Below are 23,851 nucleotides of genomic sequence, written 5' to 3'. Positions count from 1 at the left end.
GGATATTAAGGATAATCCTGAAGATGTATGCAAATCGCTTTCTTTTACGAGTGACTGATGCCTTATTTCAGTCTCAGGTGATTCTACACCTGTTCTATTTCATTGGTTGTTCTCCTCTTCTCGTATAGTACACGGTATAGGGGCCAGGGACACAATATCCTGTTTTACATCTTCTGTCCTTTGTAATTTGGATATTATTTCTACCTTACATGGATTGTCCTCGATGTCCATTTTGAACCACATAACGTAGCTAATAACATTATAAAAAAATACTTTTTTAAAATCTTAGGTGTGGAGTTAAACTTTGTGCTCAATGTGATGGTGATCACCCTGATGTACCTGTGTTCAAATGACAAAAACATTCTTAAACGTAGATATCATTAAAATAAGAGATAAAACCTTAAGCTCGTATTTTACAAATCCGGAGACAGTAGCGGGATTGTGAAGTGTGACAACCCGCTCTCAATGCAGCCACTGTAAAATACCACCTACGCATTAACTCAGTGCTCTAACCTTAATTGACTATTTATTCTTCATCAGAGGTCAATTCCTATGGCATTAAAATATCAAATCAATTATATATCTGAACTCAAGAGAGAGTAGTGCCAATATATTATTCCCTTCTCTTATGTTTGCAGGTATTCTATTCACCACAAAGAACCTCAGCACATCTGTATTTTGTCCATGAGAGTAATAGAATGTCTTGCCACAGATTTTGGGTACTGTGATGTTTAATTACATGCAAATGCTTGAAAACCCTTTTTTGACAAGATGGTTAGCACTACCAATGTACCACTCCTCATACAGGCACATTAAACACTATGCACAGTGATCCAAGTTTCACAACAGTTTTTTCATGATTTTAGACTATCTTTGTGTGTGCGGAATTTAAAAAAGTGATTACATTGGTACTTGTCTTGCAGGCCTTACATTTAGAACTCCGGGCTGATGAAATCAGGTGCACTGGCGGGGATGGCATCAGGGCTGCGGTGCGAAGTGGGACGATGTGACGTGTGGTGCCCACAGGTCACGGTGCAGGCAACGGCTTGGTGACGGCGTCCAGTGGCGTCTGTGAGACCAGGGCTGTGGTGTGAAGCGGGCGGTGCAATGTGCGGTGTCCACAGGTCACGCTGCAGGCAGCGGCATCTTCGTTGCAAAGCGCAGTCATCTGTAGGCCCAAGCCAGCGGTGCGGGATGGGACGGTGCTTCGTGACCCTCACGAGCGGTGTCCACAGGCCACGGTGCAGGCAAGGATACCTGGTGACGACACTGGAGCCGATGGTGCTGGCATCGGTGAACCGGGGCTGCGGCGCGGACGGGACAGTGCTTCGTGCTCCTCACGAGCGGTGTCCACAGGCCACGGTGCAGGCAGCGGTGCCTGTGTCAGCAGGAGCGACGTCGTCGGGGATGCCCAGGCTGCGGTGTGAGCCGGTGATGCCGGAGTGCGGGGCCCACAGGTAGCGGGGCGAGCAGCGGCTCGGTGAAGTCGTCCGATGACGGCGTCGATGAGACCAGGGTCGCGGTGCGAAGCGGGGCAATGTGACGCCGTGCGGCGTTGGCAGGTCACAGTGCAGGCCAGTGGCATCGTTGGCGGCGTCGCAGTGGTTTCTCCTCTTGGAAAGCAGAAACAACACAGTTCCCAGTGCTGCAGGTTGAGGAAACTGAAGTCTTTGGTGTCCCTGAGACTTCCAACTGGAGGCAAGCTCTACTCCAAGCCCTTGGGGAATATTCTCAAGCAGGATACACAGCAAAGTTCACCCTTTGCACTCTTTTTAGGCAGAAGCAGCAACTGCAGGCCAGTCCAGCAAAGCAACACAGCAAAGGGACAGTACTCCTCCTTCAGATCTTCAGTTCTTCTCCTTGAAGAGGTTCCTCTTGATTCCAGAAAGATTCTAAAAATCTGGGGTTTTGGGTCTTCTTCTTATACCCAGTTCTGCCTTTGAAGTTGGCAAACTTCAAAGCAAAGTCTCAAGTATTTGCAAGATCCTTCCTTGTCCAGGCCAGGCCCCAGACACTCACCAGGGGGTCGGAGACGGCATTGGGTGAGGGCAGGCACAGTCCTTTCAGGTGTGAGTGACCACTCCTCCCCTCCCCTCCAGCACAGATGGCTAATCAAGATATGCAGGCTACAACCCAGCCCCCTTTGTGTCACTGTCTAGAGGAGAGGTGTGAACAGCCCAACTGTCAAACTGACCCCGACAGGGAATCCACAAACATGCAGAGTCACAGAATGGATTAAGCAAAAAAATGCCTACTTTCTAAAAGTGGCATTTTCAAACGCACAATCTTAAAATCAACTTTACTAAAAGATGTATTATTTAATTGTGAGCTCAGAGACCCCAAACTCCACATGTCCATCCACTCCCAAAGGGAATCTACACTTTAATCAGATTTAAAGGTAGAACCCATGTTAACCAATGAGAGGGGCAGGCCTTGCAACAGTGAAAAACGAATTTAGCAATATTTCACTGTCAGGACTTATAAAACACACTACTATATGTTCTACCTTAACCATACACTGCACCCTGCCCTTGGGGCTACCTAGGACCTACCTTAGGGGTGCCTTACATGTAAGAAAAGGGAAGGTTTAGGCCTGGCAAGTGGGTACACTTGCCAAATCGAAGTTACAGTCAGAACTGCACACACAGACACTGCAGTGGCAGGTCTGATACATGATTACAGAGCTACTTATGTGGGTGGCACAACCAGTGCTGCAGGCCCACTAGTAGCATTTGATTTACAGGCCCTGGGCACCTCTAGTGCACTTTACTAGGGACTTACCAGTAAATCAAATATGCCAATTATGGATAAACCAATCCACAGTACAATTTATATGCGGAGCACTTGCACTTTATCACTGATTAGCAGTGGTAAAGTGCGCAGAGACAATAAACCAGCAAAAACAGATTCCAAAACCAGGAGGTCAGAAGGCAAAAAGACAGGGGAGAAACACCAAAAAGCTGCCAGGTCTAACAGTGACTATAACTCATGCCACCTACATGCACAGCTATCTGACCAATAATTTTACTGCAGATGTTACAGTGACATTATCCATGATGTTATCAGAGATGTCATGAGTGCTGTAATTTGTGGGGTATTTAGCAGTGCATGGTGAGGGCGCAATATATAGTTACCTTAGAGCGCAAGTTATAGTTACTTGAAATAACTCTGACTAGAACTGCTGAATTTCTCTGGTTTTGTATGTTTAAAATGTGAGCCTAACTGTAACGCCCCTGTAATCTTTGTTTTTTTCAGTGAATTTCTATGTTTTTTAACGTATAGTAATTTTCATTACTATACGCTAATCCAACCACCACCGCGCACGGCCTTTGGCCATGTGGCAAGCCCCCTATAAGTACCGAACCTTGCGCCATGCACAGCCTTCGCCCATGCACAGTAGGGATTTCCTGCGAGGCCAGGCCTGCAGCCAGACCCTGCGGCCAACCCCCCCAATCCCTGAACCCGATACTTATTTGACCATGTGAGGTGGGAGTGGGCTGCAGTCTGTCTCTCTGGGTGTGAGAATAGGTGTGAGACGGTGTATCTGGGGATGAGAGTGGCTGTGAGAGTCTCTGTCTGGGTGTGAGAGTGCGTACATCAGTGTCCCGGTGCACGCACTCTGTGTGGTGTGAGAGTGCGTGCATCAGTGTCCCGGTGCACACACTCTCACCCCGGGCCCCCCACATATACAAAGGTGAAAGCCCTGGGGAGGTGGAGGACCCCAGAACAGTGGGGGTGCTGTGGGCACCTGCATATTAAAAAATTAAAGCTCCGGGGGGGTGGTGGTCCCCAGAGCTGTGAGGGTCGGGAGCACCCCACACTAAATTATTTATCCCCCCAGGACCTGGCCCACCAGGGGGCTTATAAAAAAACAAGCGCTGGCTTGGTTTTTTTTGTTCATTTTTTTGCTGCAAATTCGTGAATCTCGTGAACTCGTGGCAAAAAATAATTTAAAAAAATGTTTTTTTGCTCTGGGGAGTGCCTTTGGGACCACCCCACCAGTCCCTACCCTGGCCCCTTTTATTTTATTTTTACTCTTTGTCTGGCACTTGGCTCAAGCCGAGTCCCAGGATAGCTGCCAACACTTTCTGGTTTGAAATGTTGGCAGCCAATCAGAGCTGTGCATTTCCCTGCACAAGCTCGTCTTTGTTCGCAAATACTTTGCAGCCCGAGATATACAAATTTTAATTTCCCTACATTTCTCAAAAACTATTGAACTGATTTACTCCAAATAAGCAGAAGCGTGATCTGCGCACTGACTGCTAGATTTCTGCCAAATGTGGTGTAATTCCATCCAGTGGTTTGGCCTGTAGTCACGTCTAAAGAATCCTATGGGAATTAAGAATGGGAAACGCAACGTTTTTTGAGCCTCCTTTTTCCTCAGCCACCACCTAACAGATCACCCAGATCAATGCGCAACAAGAATCACGCAACACTTTTTAAAGAAAATTTCATGAAGATTCTTCAAACAATGCTAAAGATATAGGCAAGTCAAAAACGCTTTTCCTATGGAAACATGGTCCTAACTATAACTACCTACTGGCGACCGCAAGTAGGTGACACGTATATATCTCCAGGATACTGATAAGAATTTTATTTAGGCTCACGCGTATCAACCAACACGGTCTTTGTCAGAGGTGTATATATACATATTTTTTTTTTCAAAGAGTTGCCCCATTATATCATCTTATGGTGCTCTTTCAACGTTCCTGGCAGTGCTGGTTCCTCGGCAGGGCTTGACGATATTTATCAGAAAACGTCCCTTTCTTCCTTTTGCTTCTGCAAAGAAAGGATGAACTGCACTCCAAGATCATTGTTGGTAGCATGATCTTGGTGCGTTTCGGTCACTCGGCCCTTGTTCACAAGCCACATCACAAGGTCCGGATGACTGAAACGTGCCAAACTTTTCGGTCGGAACGAGTAGTAAATAAATCATGGTTTCAACAGTGAATTTGGAATGTGTATTACTACACTGTGCAATATCTCTAGCTATGTATCTCTCTCTTTCAATCTCCTACACTGAATTAATTCAACTCATTTTTTCAAGACGTTACTGTAACATGTGAATTGTTTTAAATTGTTCTTTAAGAAATTGTATTTATTAATTAAATAAACATATTTAATAATTATTTCTTACACATTTAATTTAATGAGTTATACTGCAACATTTTATTTTAATAGTTTTATGTTAATTATATATGTTTAAAATGACTTTACATTTATATTTTCAATTAAAATATATATTTTTAAAGAATAATAAACTTTAATAACTTTCGTTGTACTTTTGCATGGGGAGATCTAACTTTACCCAATGTAAAACATTAATAGTAGTAACTTTACACTTATAAATTTAGCCCCAAGTGTCTCCACCCTTGAACTGAGTTGATTTGTGACATGCAAGTCTACAATTAGGTGTAAATCTGTCCTCGGAAAAAGTGAATAGCACAAACGTGTAGATTTACACCTAGTTGCAAGAGTAGGTTTGCACGTGAGTAACCTTGCATGCTTAAATTTACCTTCACGAATAACGCCTCATGCTTCTAATTTGGTTGCTACCAATTTTAAGGGATTCTGAAAAGTGACAGGGTGAACGCCTAATCCAGAGGCATCACATAGGTCATGTACTTTCAGAGTTTTGAACGTGAACTCGAAGGTTAATTAACCCTCATCCAAGTTGCAGTTTACAATTCTGTCTTTACTGATCCACAGATAATTTGTCTACAGGAAACTTGGTTGTCCATAGATTTTGACATGTCAAAATATAGGGTTTTTTCCATCCCGGCTACTCTGTTTCTTAATGGTTATGACAAAGGAGGGGGACTTTACTTTCTATTATGCTGTAGGTTTAAGTGGTATTTGAACAACCTTATACTAACCTGTGCATATTTACTTGTGGGCTTTGTCTCTTAAATAGATACAAATAGCCACGTTAATGAGTTACTAATATATATTTTGTTTATCCACATCCTGTAATATTTTACCCTATCTTGAGTTTCTAACAAATTAATCATTCAAGTCAATTTGTGAATATCACAGCTCACTTTTGTTTTTTGTAGGTACTGTTAATACTGGAATAACAACTTCTTTAGATGACAACTGTGATTTTGACGATTAAGGTGCAGCATTGGTCTGGTTTCTTTCTTTTGCCATACAAGCACAGTGAAAAGGCATTGCATATTTTAGCAAGGGCTCTAAAGTGAAGGTAGACCCTAATCAATTGTTGTTTTGAAGCAAAAGGCATAAGCAATTTGTCATGAAATAGTTGGGAATTAAATCAACTACTTTACTATATATTTGCTTCCTACACTAGATGTGTTGGTATCACAGGTCTTGGTGTAAAGCCTTCAGTATTTGTGTTAACTATTCAGCATTTTCTACCATTTGTTCTTTTGCTCCTGTTGTCTCTCAATGATCATAGCTATCATTCAAACCGCTTGCATTCCTATAAGGGTATTACAGGAGATGATTTTATAGACTGGTTATCAATTTGTATTAACAATCTTGTTGAATCTAACTCTGTAGGTATTGATTTTTAAATTTTATAAGATTATTGGATGATCTCTTCTCTTCTGGTAGCTTGACAGTTTTAACACCCTATGGGGTATATTTAAGAAAAGTGCTGCTGCAAACAGTACAGCGCCACTTTTCTTGCACCCCTTAGCGCCCTCCTAACGCCACTTTGTGTGCATAGTATTTAAAATACAGCGCATCATGGCGGTATTTAGGGGACTTGCGTCAGAATTCTTGACACTAATCCGGCGCTTTGCAGGAAATCTTGACGCTAATCCTGCAAAGCAACCAGAGGCCCATTGTAACCAATGGAAGCCTCCTTTTAACGCCTGCTCTGAGCAGGTGTTAAAAATGCAGAAACAAATGGTGCAAGGAAATCTCTTAGATTTCCTTGAGCCGTTTTTTCAGCCCCCCTAATGGGGGAACACCCCCTTAGCATACATTATGCCTGGCGTGGGCATAACGTAGCACAAAGGTTTACAAGGTGGCACTTTGTAAATATGGCGTGGCATTTTTGTTTTTTTATCGCCACATTAGCATAAAAAAAAATTAATCTAATGTGGCGTTAGAATGGCGCTAGGGGCTCTTAAATATGCCCGTTAGTCCCAGATTTAAAGGAAAATGACAGAGTGCGACACTGTGCCACATTTGACAGTGCCGCACTCCATCATTTTCAAAACGCAGCGCCTTATTTGATAGAATATGGCGCAGCCCTGTGTTGCCCCCTGCGCCAGCGCTAATTTTGCTGCTGAGCGCCAATGCAGCCACCCTTGTGCCATGGTGCAAGGAAGGCTGAGCTGCGGGGGAAATTGTTTTTGTGCAGAAGGGGACACCTTCCTACACCAAAGCAATTTAAATGGTGATTTGCTCTTTCTATGAGTGCTGCAGAATGCAGCACACATAGAAAGAGCAAAAAGACGAGGAGAAATTAAAGCATCTCTCCTCGTTGCACCACTCTAAAGCCACACCTGTGGTGGCGTTAGATTTTGGTGCTGCCTCACATTTACGAAAACTCGTAAATCTGGGGCAGCGTCAAAATGCAATGGGTGTTGCTGTGGCACTCCCACAGCAAAGCCCATTGCACGTCCTTTCCATGCTAAGTGCTGCATGTGAAAGGGCATTATTTACAAGCTGGCGTTAAGACACGCAAAAGTGACTTAACGCCACCTTGTAAATATGGTGCTGTGCACAGCGCCACTGGAGCGTCACTAAAAGTGATGCTTCGGTGGCATTAGGGCCTTTAAAATTTGGCGCTTAGTTTGTTGTGTAAGAAAAGTTGTAAAAGAAAGAGCCGCATTAAAGGAATGGAAAGTCAGAAAAAGAGCCCCTGGTAGCAAAATGGTGGTTTTCAGTCCAAGAAGCTCTAGAAAAACCACAAAATTCATAACGTTTTGCTAATTGTTGCTAAAGCATTAGAGAAGGAGGTTAAAAAAGGCAATTCCAGTTGATGAACTTAATTTGCGTCTTCATTTTAATAGTTTGCATTAAAAGTCAAAGATTTAACTTAATTTAAACAAATAAAAGTCCTCATTGTTTACCTTTGTCTTGTACTTAAACAGTTGCAAACACAATAATAGATATGAACAAGTCACAGTAGACATATTGGCCCATATTTATACTTTTTGACGCTAAACTGCGCTAACGCAGTTTAGCAACAAAAAATTTAGCGCCGTCTAACGCCATTCTGAAGCGCCATGCGGGCGCCGTATTTATGGAATGGCGTTAGCCGGCGCTAGCAGACCGGCGCTGCCTGGTGTGCGTGGAAAAAAAACACGTAGACCAGGCAGCGCCGGCGTAGGGGGAAAATGGCGTTAGGGCGTCTTAAAATGGGGCAAGTCAGGTTGAGGCAAAAAAATCACCTCAACCCGATTTGCGCCATTATTTTCGACGCCCAGACGCCATTTAAATGACTCCTGTCTTAGTAAAGACAGGAGTCATGCCCCCTTGCCCAATGGCCATGCCCAGGGGACTTCTGTCCCCTGGGCATGGTCATTGGGAATAGTGGCATGTAGGGGGGCACAAATCAGGCCCCCCTATGCCACCAAAAAAAATTAAAAAATATAAAAAATTATACTTACCTGAACTTACCTGAATGTCCCTGGGTTGGGTCCCTCCATCCTTGGGTGTCCTCCTGGGGTGGGCAGGGGTGGCAGGGGGGGTCCCTGTGGGCAGGGGAGGGCACCTGTGGGCTCATTTTGAGCCCACAGGCCCCTTAACGCCTACCCTGACCCAGGCGTTAAATAGTGGCGCAAATGCGGGGTTTTTTGACCCGCCAACTCCCGGGCGTGATTTTTGCCCGGGAGTATAAATACGACGCATTTGCGTCGCCGTCATTTTTTTAGACGGGAACGCCTTCCTTGCATCTCATTAACGCAAGGAAGGCGTTCACGCAAAAAAATGACGCTATTTGCCCATACTTTGGCGCTAGACGCGTCTAACGACAAAGTATAAATATGGCGTTAGTTTTGCGCCGAATTTGCGTCGAAAAAAACGACGCTAATTCGGCGCAAACGGAGTATAAATACGGGCCTGTATTCTTATTATATTTTTAAGTCTGCTCCTTTTTCATAAGCAAAACGTTTCAGCCACTTCTTTTTCTTTTGTGTGATGATTAACTGGGTTCCAGATTCATAGAAAGTCACAATCTTCTGCTGCTTAAAAAAGGCGATAGTTCTGACACTTTGAATTATTGCATTGCTTGATGGGCAAAATATTTTTTAAAGACTATTTGCTACAAGGTGGCCTAAAATCAGACAGGTTTTATTGAGCAAGTGTTCAACAGTCAACAACACACGATGCTTGCAGTTTCTGAGTGAAAAGTATGTGAAGAAAAAGAAGCTGGAAATATATAATGTTTATGGTGAATTCAGCTATGCATTTGATTAAGTCCAACACTTTAGGAAAAGTTGAAAATGGTCAATATTCATGATCAATTTCTGTATGCTCTAATTAACCTTCATTCATTTTTTTTGCTTGAATCTTTTTATTTCTTTTTCATATAGAAAAATACAAATATACATCATGCACACAAACTACAGTATAGGAGTTAGAGTTGCAACATCTAGGACATAACATTTCTGTTTTCCTTTGCCCCCCAGTCATTTTGATTGGTAGTAAATCCAGTACCTATTGACAGTTAGGATGTACAATCCGGGCTGAGGTAGTGGTACATTAGGACTACAATATATCACATACCACCAACTCAAGGGGTGGTTATCAGTATGAGAGAGATAATATATCAGTACATCTTCTCAGCAGGTGACTGTTGCGCACCATACAGCAAAGAGATTAAGATTCAGCATAAATTTTACATACAACAAGACACTTCTCTAGAGTCTGTGCCCCGGCCACCCACCCCCCCCACTCTCTCAAAACACCACTGCATCTTCACCCAGTCACTCAAATGAAACATGCCCGCGCACAACTGCAGGACCCTACTTAGCCTCCTCTGTCAACCCCCCCCACCTCCCAGGGGGGAGCGCTAAGCATGCCACCCAGTGGAGGCATCACTGATCCACTGCATTCAGCCAACTCAACCCCCCACTGCCAGCGTGTCATCGCATGCGCAGCATCTGTATCAAATCATTGCTCTTGTTCCCGGAGTTCCCGTAACATCTCATCCCAGCTAGAGGCCAAGGGAAATTTACGCAGTCCCAAGTTGTCTTCCCTCCGCAGCACCACCCCTCTGCCTCCACCCATACTGCAAACGATCTCCTCCATGCTTCTATCGAAGGGGGCTATGCAGATTTTCACCTCCTGATGATGGGTTGGTTAGCCGTCAAGAGGCCCACATCTAGGAATCTCGTGGACCCCTTTTGCTTTTTAGCTCTGGGGAAAAGGCCCATGATACGTCTCCCACGTGATCAGCTGTGGGCGTGCCGTCCAAATTGATAGTTGCACCGACACTGCACGCCAATAAGTGCCTTAGGAGGGAAAAGACCACAGCATGTGTAACAAGTTGGCCGCCACTAATGCACAGCGGGGCCAGGCTGCATCCATGCGCTGAAAGTATCACTTAATCTTCACTGGTGTAAGATAAGCTCTATGGAGGATATGGAATTGGTTCAGTGGAAATTTACCCCCAATGCAGAGACAGCGACACTATCAGGGAGTTATAAAATGATAACTGTCCCAGTAACAGGTGTGCCTCCTCTGCTAGTGTATCAAATGGGGTTAGTACTCCCTCACTGTATATGTCTCCCAGCGTAGGCAATTCTGCAGTGTGCCAAGGATCGAGCTCCGATGAAGTCGTGTATCGCGTTCCACGAGGCGTGCCCAATAGGGCCACACTGGAGTGACTATGTCCCATATTTATACTTTTTGACGCACAACTGCGCCAACGCAGTTGTGCGTCAAAAATGTTAACGCCGGCTAACGCCATTCCAAAGCGCCATGCGGGCGCCTTATTTATTGAATGACGTTAGCCGGCGCAGCTGACTGGTGTGCGTAAAAAAAAATGACTCACACCAGGCAGCGCCGGCGTAGGGGAAAATGGAGCTTGGGCGTCACAAAATGGGGCAAGTCAGGTCTGAGGCAAAATTTTGGCCTCAACCCGATTTGCGCCATTTTTTTTGACGCCCAACCCCCATTGAAATGACTCCTGTCTTAGCAAAGACAAGAGTCATGCCCCCTTCCCCAATGGCCATGCATAGGGGACTTATGTCCCCTGGGCATGGTCATTGGGCATAGTGGCATGTAGGGGGGCACAAATCAGGCCCACCTATGCCACAAAAAAATTACGAAAAAAATACTTACCTGAACTTACCTTTCCTTCTCTGGGATGGGTCCCTCCATCCTTGGGTGTCCTCCTGGGGTGGGCAAGGGTGCCAGGGGGTGTCCCTGGGGGCATGGGAGGGCACCTCTGGGCTCCTTCTGAGCCCACAGGTCCCTTACCGCCTGCCCTGACCCAGGTGTTAAAAAACGGCGCCCATCAGGCTGAGCACCGTTTTTTAAGGCCTGCCCCCTCCTGTGCGTCAAAATGACATCACAGTATAAATAAGGCGCACAGGCCTTAAAGTCATTTTTTGGAAGGGAACGCCTACCTTGCATATAATTAACGCAAGACTGGTTCCCCCTTCTAAAAAATGACGGACATGGTGGAACTTTGACGCCCGCGGGGTCGGACGTCAAATTATAAATATGGGGCAGTGTTTGCGCCGATTGTGCGTCAAAACTTTTGACGCACATTCGGCGCAAAGAGAGTATAAATATGCCCCTTTGTGTGTGAGGAGCAGACTCCTACAGTAACAATGATACACCACATCCACCAGGAGTAAGTTCGGTGCCCTAGTTCGCGTGGTCGGGTGAAACAAATGCAACACCTCCAACAGCGACCAGGGCTGTATCACCGCTGCCGTGTATGACAGCTGGAGTCCAGAAAGCCATCTGGCTACCCATTGCAGCTGGGAGTCCAGATAGTATTGCTCCATGTTAGGTACTGCTAGTCCGCATTTTTCCAGTGGGGAGTATAACTTTGTTAGTGCAACCCTACAGTGGCTTTTGGTCCAAATAAATTCCCTAATTCTGGACTCCAGTTCTCTGAAAAACATAGCCGGAATATACAATGGTATGTTGGAGAAATAATAAAGCATACAGGGGGAGGGCCACCATTTTCAGAAGCGCTATCCACCCCATCACAAAGAGTGGATCAAGTGAGGTAGTAGAGGCGAAAGCTGCATCTCTAACAGTTTAGCCAGAATTTTATAATCTATGTTAAGCACCGCCAGATGCCTGTATGATCCCAGCTCTGCTGGGTTTCTGCCCGGTTTACGGAGGGAAATCAGCAGCGCTTTCCACTGGGACACTGTCAGCGATGCCACTACAAGGCCTCTTCAAATAGTCGCAGCAGGCAAGGTGCAATCATAGAGAAGTATGTCTTATAAAACTCTGATGGGAGGCCGTGAGGACCTGGGGTTTTGCCAGCAGCCAATGCGCGTATACTATCCTGTATCTCTGCTTAGATTAATAGCTTATCGAATTCCTCCCAGTGTTCTTCTGTGAGGCAGGGCAGCGGAAGCAGGGAAAAGAACTCCTCAAAGTTTGTAGGCCCTGCCAGCACCCTCGAATGGTACACGGTTGCGTAGCAATGCATCACCTCATCATGTATCTCGCCCTGCGTGTACAGCATATCGCCCGTCGCCGAAGGCAGCTCTAGAATAGGGGTGCGCCCTTGCTCCTGGCAGATCAACCAGGCCAATAACCTGCCTGATTTATTAGCTGCGGCGTGTATGCGTGCCGAATGAGCTGCATAATCGAGACAGCACATCCTCTCCACCAGGGATAGGTGCTCTGCCCTATTATTTGCTAGTATACACATTCCTACAGAGTCCTGGGTGGTGCATTTTTCGTATTGCAACAGTGTTTTCTCCACCTGGGTTAAGTTGCGCTCAATAGACTACGCATGTTCCATTGTGTGCACAGGTTTTGTCTTCGTATGTAAACCTTGAATGCATCCCATTCAATGAAACCAGATGAGGCAGTGCCAGCATTATGATCAAAATATTCAGCCTTGGCTGCGCCACATGATGTCCTAAAGGGTGCATCCTCAAGCATCTCCGGCCTCAGCCGCCAGGTGGGAATAGAAGAATCGGTGTGCTGCCAAGGTAATCCGTCTGTAGAATCACGGAGCACAGGTTATCTGAACAAAGTATCCTATAGTGTTTCACATGCAGCTGCTGTGTGGTTGAGAAAAATAAATAGACTCTCACCTCAGCATTGCGGTGTCGCCAAAAGTCCATCAGCCTTAAGTGCTGGAGCCATTCTCGCAGTGAATGGTAGGCAATGGTGGGAAGGACTGGTCAAGATCAGGGTCCAAGACACTATGAAAATCTCCCCCCCCACAAGCCCCTGGAGGTCGCTCCAGTGGGAGAGGACTCCTGACAGTCTGTGGAGAAAAGTTTTGTGTTTGGTGCATAAACAGACCCCAGCAACAATGCGCGCCCTTCTAAGCATCCATGCACAAACACAAACCGACCCTCAGTGTCCGCCTCCCACTCCTCTACCCCAAATGGGGTGCTCGGCCTAATCCAAACAAGCGCCCCTCTGGTATATGCAGAAAAATTTGTTGCAAATAGTTGTCCCCACCAGCACCTCTGCAGCCTGGTACCCTCTGACAGCATGAGGTGAGTTTCTTGCAGTAGCGCTATGTGGATTCTATGCCTCCTAAAGTATGAATAAATGGAATACCTGCACACTGGCGTGTGTATACCTCTCACATTCCATGTGAGAACGTTAGTGGGAGACATAGTTGGGTGATCGGAAGAGAGTCTTGGAGCTCACTACTTCTTAAAGCAACGAGGACTGCAAAACAGCCAATGAAGCCATCAGGGGGAGGGGCACAGCAGAATCCAGACTCCATCCAACAACCGACAAACGCAGCATATGACGAACAACAGCCTCAATATTAACGCAGTAGAACACCATCCGAGCAGAGGAACAACAGGTGTCTGCCCAAACCATCTGACTCTCCTATTCAGAGTAACTAGTGTGGGAGAAGAAGGCACTCGTGAGCAGAAAGGTAAGTGGGGGGTTTCAACTAATGTGCCCAGCGGCAAACGCCCCTTGCACATCTCACATGCAGACAGAATCCAGGCTCGTAGCACAGCTCAATCCACAGCCGCCCCACAGGCCGCCCCCTAATCCTTGCCAAAGGAGGGGAAAGGGCACTGCAGAGTGGCAAGTTAAATGGAGGGACAGATTCGACCCAGGGACTCAGTGCAGCCACAAGCACGCAGCACAGCCTAAGCAATCAAACCTCTATGGCAGTGATAGCAAGCATCGGAGAAATGAGCGCGCAGCACCATTGCAAGTCTAAATCATGTCGTCTGCCCTCTGAGGCGTCACAGTAGGAAGAGTCATGGACCCAGTGTCTGAGAGGTTTCCACCAAAAGAGTCACTGTCTGCATCCAAGTCATTGAGTTATTTTTTCGGGTCTGAAATAGTCGTCGGCTCTCTGATAGCTGCAGCGGTCTGCAGTGTGCGGCTCTGCTCCTGGATGATCTGTTCTAAGTCCAGAGCATAGCCTTGCCGCACAGGGGATATTTCATGGTGTCGGCGGCTCCTATGCCTGCGAGGTTTTGGATTCCACTACTCCTTCCTCTCTGCTGTTAATTCTTGTTGGTTGACCAATCCCGCCAACTCCAGCCATTCTCATGCCGCTTCGGGGTTGTCAAAGAAGTGTGTCTTCCCCAGCCCTGAAACTCGCATTCTGTCAGGGAAAAGGAGGGAGTATGTGAGGCCGAGGGCCCACAGCTTACGCTTCACAGATAAAAAGGAGCCCCTCCGCCGTTGTACAGCAATAGTGTAGTCTAGAAACATCATCACTTTAGCATTGTCTACTCTACTTGAAGGGCCAGGAACGATCGCACCACTCACAGTATGGTGTCTCTGTCTACAAAATGTAACAATCGAAACAGGAATGGTCTTGGGTCTGCACCCGGCAGTTGGGGTCTCGTCAGGATGTGATGAGCAGGTTCAACTGAGAAGAATTTTTGTAAGCACCCCCGCTGGGACCAGTTCACGTATCCATTTCTCTACATAGGAAACAGCATCAGCACCTTCCGCTCCTTCTGGAAGGCCCACCACGTGAATATCATTCCACCTTGTGCATCCCTCGGCGTCCTCTGCCCAGTGCTCCAGTGCCACGACCCTGTCGGTTAATTTCCGCAGTGAGGTGTTCATCTGATTAGTCTTGGGAGCAAGGTTACTCAAGGTACCCTCCAGCAGTCTGGTCAACCAGTTTACGATGGTCTGCATGTAGTAGATTGAGGTCGCTTGTTACCTTATCAATTTTGCTCTCCAGCGACGTTCGTGTCTGGTCAAGGGTAGCACCAATGCATTCCACAGCTGCAAGCACCACATCCAGCTTATGACTATTGGAGGTTAAGGCTTCAGGTCTCGGCGTCTGCAAGCTGCTCTCCATCCCAGAATGAAGATGACCCATTTCGGCAGTGGCAGGGATCTGGCAGCTTTAGTTCATTAGGCACACAGCTTCTACCACTCTTATACCCTTGGTTCATCCCTCTGTGACTTCCATACGGCGGCGTGTGGTTCGCAGGTACCTTCTTGTTGCAGGTGCACACCAACATGAAGATGGGCCTCACAACATGCACCGCACGATCGTCAGCAAGCGCAACAGAATGAGCAGCCCCCCTCTCCACTGGCCACAAACTCAGACCAGTCTCTGCGTTCCACACATCACTCTCTCCAGCCGAAGAAGTATTAAGGCAATGGCACTCCTCTGGAGCACCTACTGCCCGCCAGATTCCTCTTTTCAGGAGCTGCTCCCACCAAATCAAGAGATTCACAAGGTTGCGGCCTCTTCAGTACCTCCCCCGCATCTCAGCCGCCCCCCAAAATCACATGTCAAGGGGTAACGTAGAGAAATATAATGTAGAGAAGGTCCTTCGCCATTTCCCCCCTCGCTGTCTGGTCGCCCTCCGGCCACGTGAACTTGTGTTCTTCTCCTTTCTGCACCTCTGCTGAAAGCGATTTCTCTGAGCACCGCCCACCTGTCGCTGCTTTTGCTGTTGTGTGTCTCCCCATGCCCTCCTTACACTTATCCTCCTGTGTTGCTCCGAGTCCTTGCTGTCTGTCTCCCTGCTCCGTTGCCCTCTCTGTGTGACCATTCTGCTCTTCTTCTTCTTCTTCCTGCCCTTCTCTATTTTTGCTCTTTTCTGTTGCCTCTCTCTTAGTGCTTCCTTGTTTTTTTCTCCATCTTAGTGGCTCCTTTCTGCTCAATTTTCTTTTACCTGCCTTCTCTGGTGCTTCTATGTTAGTAAATCCTTGTATTTTATCTCCATCGCAGTGCTGCCTCATGTTTTCACTCTGCCGCTCCCCTGAGCTTGCTGTCCTGTTCTCGCTGCCCTCCACCTGTGTCACTCCCTCTACCTTCCCACACTTCTTTTCCCACCTACTGCCAGCTCACCTGCCCATCACCTCACAGTGCCCCTCCCACGCCAGGACCTATTTAATGGAGGCTGCAGTGCGGCTGTGCAGCGGGCATGCGTGCGCCTGTCCGTGCCCACACTGTGCCCAGCACCAGGAACTCTTGTTCCCCCACGATATGCAATTACTCAGCCCCCAAACTGTGGGACCTAGCTCCCAGACACCAAGACAACTGCTGCAGTGCCAATCCCCGAACCACGGTAGTACATTTCACCTGCCACCAAAGCCGTTTCACCTGCAAAACTGAAACTACACCACAGACCAAGCCTCATCAAAGACCACTTCACTGCCCTCTTCTCAACATAAGATCTCTCTGCAAACATGCTATGGAACTATGGGCCACCATAACCACCCTCCAACTCAACCTAATGTTCATCACAGAAACCTGACTCACCCCTGCATCAGCTCCAGACACCACCCTGGCAACCGCCCCCAGGGCTACAAATCTATTCACAAAGATCAACACAACAAACATGAAGGAGGCATCACCATCATCCATAAGATCAACCTCCTATGCACCACCACTGAAGATGAGGCATCTGCCATGATGGAGCATCTTATCTTCCAAATCCGAACCAATGCCAAAACCACAATCAGAGGAACCCTCATGTACAGACCCCCAGGCCCAAACCCGGCCTTCTGCAAAACAATTGCCGACTTCTTCTCCCCCCTGCACATTGACTCCAGAAATTACATCCTCAATTTTCATCTCAATGACCCAAATGACTGCAACTCCACCAACCTCCTGGACAATGTCAACAACATTGGACTCAAGCAACTGGTCACCAGTCCCACGCACAACGCAGGTCATACCCTAGACCCCATTTTCACGGCCAGCAACAGGATCATATTCTCCCACACGACGGAGCTAACATAGACCGGCCACCATATCATACATTTCACCATTACAAGCACACCAGAACCCCCTCCACATCTCCCGCCCTCCCAACCCACAGTTGGAGTAAAATCACCTAACCTCAATGGATCCCCGCATTCAACGTCAACAGACCCAGCCCCACCGCCAACATTGAGCAAGACTTCCGTAACTTATCTGACTGGATACACAACTGCGCTGTCAAAATCACCCCCACAAGAAACTCCAACACCAGATGATTCAGCAAGCCCATCAGCTTGTTCCCACCGAACTCTGCAAAAGAGAATGCAAATGACTAGAAAAACTGTGGCACACTGTTAGGGACCCATCAGACCGCGGCACCTTGAAAGCCTCTCTCAACAACTACCACCACCACCTCAGAAAAGCAAAAAGAGAGGCCCTGATCAATCGCATCGAGAAGAGCACCAACTGCTCCAAGAAACTTTTCAGCATAGTGAGAGAGTTCTCCTACCCAGCAACCACAGAGAACACAATCCAACCCTCCCAGGCCCTCTGTGACTCTCTGGCAGACTATTTGCATGACAAAATAGCAGCCATGTACAGCAACTTTGCCTCTCAAACCACCAGCCTCGACCACCTTCTAACTCCGACTGAAGAAAACCGCAACCACCTGATCATCAACTGGAGACAGCTAACAAACAAGGAAACATCATTCATCATAAGCACAACCCACTTCAGATCACCCAATGACCCATAACCCCACTACATGTTCAGCCTGGGACAGAGAGAAATCTGCATCGCTTTCACCCCCATTCTCGACGCCTCCACCATGACAGCCACCATCCCCTATGCCTGGAAGCATGTAGAGGCAAAACCGCTACTAAGAAAACCATCTGCCGACCCCAGCAAACTCAAACATTACTGTCTGATCCCACTCCTACCCTTCCGTTCCAGTTTTAGAAAGAGTCATCCACAAACAACTCTCCGAACACCTAGAACATAGGCCCATATTTATGAAAAATGACACACAACTCTGCTTGTGTGTCAAAATAGTTAACAACGTTTTTCAGCGGCATGGCTGCACCATAATTATTAAATGGCGCACCATTGTGCTGAGAAAAGGCTAGTGTCATAAAAAATGACACTATTGGTGATGGACAGAGATACAAACAAGCATTTGCAATGCAATGGGTCTCACATTTGCTCAAGTTAGAGATATTAGTGTTGTAACTACTAACCAGACTTTTCTTGCCACATAAATTGAGAATGAAAAGTAAAACAGGGTCAGATAAGCAAACTGATTCACAGCCGCCATGAGCATCAGCGTGAAGGAGACACACAAAAGGAAAAATAAGTTCACTCACACTCAAAAAGTATCGGCAAAAGTGCAATTAGCCATGTAATAGGGTTGATATCCAAGGCGGTAACCAAATTGCCCCAAGGAGAGACAAATGTAAAGCATTTACCAATGATAACAAAGGATTTTTGAAGGGCAAGCCCATGAACGAGCGATGGTGATGGACGTGAGGTGGACGTGGTTAAAAGCCGAGCTAGATAACAACACGTCAAGCTGCTATGCTCGACCTAAAAATTATGCTAGTGGGACAAAATTGACGGTACACTATCAGCCTAATGTAAGTTTTCGGTCACACAAGCAGCCAAAAAATGATGCCTGTCCAAGAATAGACAGGAGACAGTACAACAACAACAATGTCCAACACAGGGGACCAGTATCCCCAGGACAACCCCAACAGCACCAGTGCCAGCCAGGAGACCTCATGTAAGAGACCCCCCGTGGCACACTGCAGTCAAGCATGTATATCCAAGGTGTTTGCAATGTGTTTCCCATATAACTGTGCTTAATGTAACTTTAACACCTGGTCTGAACAGGCGTTACATTTTTGACGCAAGCCAGTGTTAGCACCATTTTTCCTAGGCACTCGTATTTTGTCGCCTGACTCATAAGTATGGCGCTAGTTACCTACCGTAACTTTTTAGGAGGGAACGCCTACCTTTCATATCATTGTCATTAAACGGCGCAAGGTTGGGTGATGCTCGCAAAAAATGACCCAAAGTCTAGATTTTTGTTGCTAGACTGGTCTAGTGACCAAATATAAATATGTTGCTAGGTTAGCATCGCTTTTGCATAAAAAATAATGGTGCAAAGGCGGCGTTAACTTTTCTTAAATATGGGCCATAGTCTCCTGGACGACTCCCAACAGGTGTCCGTGCCAACCACAGCACCGAGACCACCCAGATCTCTGCAACGGATGAAATCAGAGCCCTCCTCCATCGCAGAAGGAAAGTAGCCCTAATCCTCCTCAACCTCTCAGCGTCCTTCAACACCATCTCGCACCATACCCTCATCACCAGACTCTACCACATCAGAATTCGGAGCACCCCATCAAATGGATCCACGCCTTCCTCAAAGGAAGCACCCAGAGAGTCCGCTGACCTCCTTATACCTCGGAACCCAAGAACATCATCTGTGGCGTACCCCAGGGATCCTCCCTGAGCTCCACTCTTTTTAACACATACACAGCACCTTTGTCTGACATCCTACGCAGCCATGGACTCAACATCATCTCTTACACGACAACACACAACTCATCCTCTCGCTCTCAGAGGACAGTGACACCCCGAAAAACAATTTCAGCAACACCATGACCAATGTTGCAGAGTGGATGAAAACTAACTGTTTGAAACTGAACACAGACAAAACAGAAGTGATCATCTTTGGAAACAACAGCTCCCCATGGGACGACACCTGGTGGCCAGTTGCTCTGGGGCAAGCACCAACCCCTACAGACCGCTCTTGAAACCTCTGCATCATCATAAACAACTGACTCACTTTCAAGCGTCAGATAAACACAGTGGCCACCTCCTGTTCCTCCTCCATCAGCAGTACAGAAAAGTGTAATGAAGACTGTGGTCATTATGTGGGGTAGCAGACCACACATAAGGGTGTTCTGGATATGCTGACACCATGCAAAGAGCTGGAAGCCGTTGGCAAGCAAAGTCTGCTTTCATAGTGCAGATTACTCTAGTGTGGGACTGCCCCTCTAACACACAACCCAATCCAGAACACTTGAAACTGATTAGTAATCTAGGAAAAGCCTATAAAAAGATACAGTTTCAGAAGAGCAGTGGCTCAACAATTTCCTCTGTATGCGATGTACCCTGCTAGACAATTTCTGTTCCCCATTCCTGATCCTGCCTTCCTATCTCTAGACTGATTAGGTAAATATCCATTTAATTGACCTTGCCCCAGTTCCTTCCTTATTCTCCTTCCTCTTTTAGGAGAGTTATCTTGGTTCATGTTCCTCCATTCCTAATTTGACTCATTGAATTCTGATGCATTGAAACACATTGCTGGCAGTTCCTTCTAAATGAAATCTCCCTCCTGTACTTCTTTCTTTCAGATTACAATAACTCAAAAGAAGGAGTGATCATAATTTGTCAGTAGCTACTGCTGGCAATACAGAATATTAGCAGACGTGTGCACTGGATCAGATAGTATGCTTGTGAATTATCAGTTGCACGAGGGCGGAAGGTTACCAAGGCCAGAGACCCTCATTGTACTGTAATTACTTCTTACTAATTATTGTTCTCATCTTGTTGCAACTCTTTGGTGACTCTACTGCATGTTCACCTAGTCATCTGGAGGAACTCATGTTGTCCATCCTGATGTGTACTGGTGACTAGTGCCTCAAAAAGAAGTAAGGATGTGTCTCTTCTGATCCTCTCCTGAGGATACATCTGTCCTCCAGCCGCCAGAACCGGACAACATTGTACAAGAGCTGAAAGACCCAACCTATGAATTAATTTCTTTACCATCTGAATAGAAGTATTTAAACATCTTACTGTAGTTTGGATGGAGCCATTGTGCCATGTCTTGTAGCCTGCAGATTGTCTTAGGTATATTTTTAGCACAACTACTTTGCAGACATGTCAGAGGTCTGCATGGCTGGTGTTACAGTACATGTGACTTCAAAGGTTCATTTGAGGAGAGCACAAGCATTGTCTTCTCTAAGTGACATAATCCCTGTTAAGATAATCAAGCAGGAAAATACAATAAGAAATACAGGAGAATGCAACTTATGATCAGTGCACCAAAGGTTTGAGTTTTCAAAAAGCACTGAGGCCTTGCAGGTGTTGTGCAAACATACAAAAAAATGCCTCACGCTTTTGTCTAATGTCTGCAATTTGTCTAAGGTTACAGCATTGGACTGCAAGTTTAAAAAATTGAGAATTAAATCAATTACTTTCAAAACAAGTTGAAAACTCATCAGGACCCGTCTTAGTCCCAAACACTCTCTCGGACGACTTTCAAAGATATGGAAATAAGTTGGGGCATAGACACCATGAACTGATAGAGTGCATGAAGAATGAAGGGAAGAAAGTGTTTTAGCTGTTTCAGGTGAGCTCATTTTATAAAATGTGTTCCTTAAGCAGCAGGGATATCTCTAATTTGAAGTTTACTTCAAGGATTATTGTGCCTTTATATTCTTGCCATGTTACTGAAGGGTGTGGTAGGTTATGTAGAACCTTGGGCTTTGGAATAATGAGGGAAGTTTGTATTTTTACGGGGTGTGGAATGCATTGATGAGTTGGTAGGTTTCTCAGCTGTTGTGTGGTTGTTAAGCTGTCCTTCTCCTTAAAAAAACAATGTACCTTTGCCTAGCTTCGGTGTACTTCGCTCTTTAGCTGCCATACATAGTTTGTCGACAAGCAGAATAGGAGAAGGGCCCACATTCACTCAACCCTACAACAGCTGTTTGCTTTGTGGACTTGCAGTGTGCACTGGATTACCTTTCCTGACACCCATTTTCTGGATCAATGTGTGCAAGCTGACGGGTGAATGCAGTTAAAGAATTGTGGAGTTTTTAAGCGTATGCACTTAAACTCAGGCTGTTGACTAATAGCCTTTCCTGGATGTGTCGCATGTGTGACATCAACCGTGATCGGCCATTTTAAATCGGGTGAATTTTCAATTGGTGCAAATACATTTTGGCCAGCTGTATCGCAGAAATCTTAGCACATGTGTCATCAGGCTATCAGACATTTTGGATCTGGTACATCTTCAAGGAAGGGCAGGGAGTGTGAGCCGCCATTTTGGTTTGGGTTGTTTTACACAGTCAAGCTGAGCTGTACTGGACGTCATCTTGGATCTGGCTGTGTTGTATTCAGGTATTAGGTTTACACAGCTAACAGAGAACATTATTCATTTTTGTTTGAAATTATTTTACAATTATTCAGGATTGTTTTTACACTTTTTGGTGATTTAAAACCACAATGTCCAACTTAACTGCTCCACCTGCATTTTTGCAAGTGGCTGGTGAACTAGCAATGGAAAGGGAACTGTGGTTTCTTGTTTTTCAAGCATACGTGGATGTGTTAGAAGATGAAGAGTGTACTCTGCAAAGTAACTTAGCACTGTTAAAACACTGTTTGGGAGAAATGGGCTTGAAGGAATTTTAAAACCTTCCTCCTTTGGAAATTGTTGGCGAATTGGATATGTTTGTACAGGCAGTGAAAAGATTGAATATTAGATTTGGAAAAAAAAAATACTGTGATCGAAAGATTTAAGTTTTATTCTGATGTCCAAAAGGAAGATGATTCTATTGAAGACTATGTTTCAGTGTCAAGAACCTTAGCTAGGTATTGTAAAGTTAAAAATATTACATTTGACCAAGTATTGCGTGATCAAATCTTTATACAAACTGAAAGGAAAAATATTCACGAAAGGTTATGGGCAGGAACAGAAACTTTTTTGAGTGCCATTATAAATACTGCAAAGGGGATTGTACTGTCTGAGAATTTGTGAATGAAAGGACTTTATAGGAAAGGTAATGGCATGTTGTGCTTTAGATGCGGAAGTTATCATGGGGGGCCTTTTAAAGGGTATCCAGCATTAAAGAATGTTTACATTAAATGTAAAAAGAAAGGACACTTTGGGAGAGTGTGTAAGGCTAATGTGGCTAATAAAGTCAATTGTGTTAAAGGTGATGAATTTGAAGGGCATATGTTGAGCGCAAATTCCGTTCTTTGCGTCACCAAAAAACTGTGCAAGGGGTTTCCAAAGTGCACTCTGAAGCTGGATGGGAAACCTATCTGGTAATGGTGGATTTTTGTGCATGGTACAGCATCACTGTAAAAACAATGTTTTGTGTTTTATGGAAAGAGCAAGAATTATCACCACCTGATGAACAACAGGGGGGATATGCTGGACACAAAATTGAGTTGGCAGGTTGTTTTTGGTCTGGGCTAGAATTTAATAGTATGAAGCTCAGAGGCAAAATGTATGTGGTGAAAAAGGTGATGCTATTCTTGGTTGGCTACATCAACAAGAGTTAGGGATGATACTGTGGTGCTTGGAAGATTGCAGGAGAAAGGGTTGACAGAAAAAGTGAATAAATGTTGTTTTCAAAGAGAGAAAGTTGAGTACTTGAGCCACAAAACTTCAGAGAAGAGTATCAAACCCAAACAAAATCATATGGGGCAATGGTAGATGCTGCTGCTCCTATCACCAAGGATCAATTATTATTGTTTTTAGGCTTA

The sequence above is a fragment of the Pleurodeles waltl genome, chromosome 5, assembly GCF_031143425.1.
Source record: "Pleurodeles waltl isolate 20211129_DDA chromosome 5, aPleWal1.hap1.20221129, whole genome shotgun sequence".
NCBI lineage: Eukaryota > Metazoa > Chordata > Amphibia > Caudata > Salamandridae > Pleurodeles > Pleurodeles waltl.
This window is presented reverse-complemented; position numbering follows the sequence as displayed.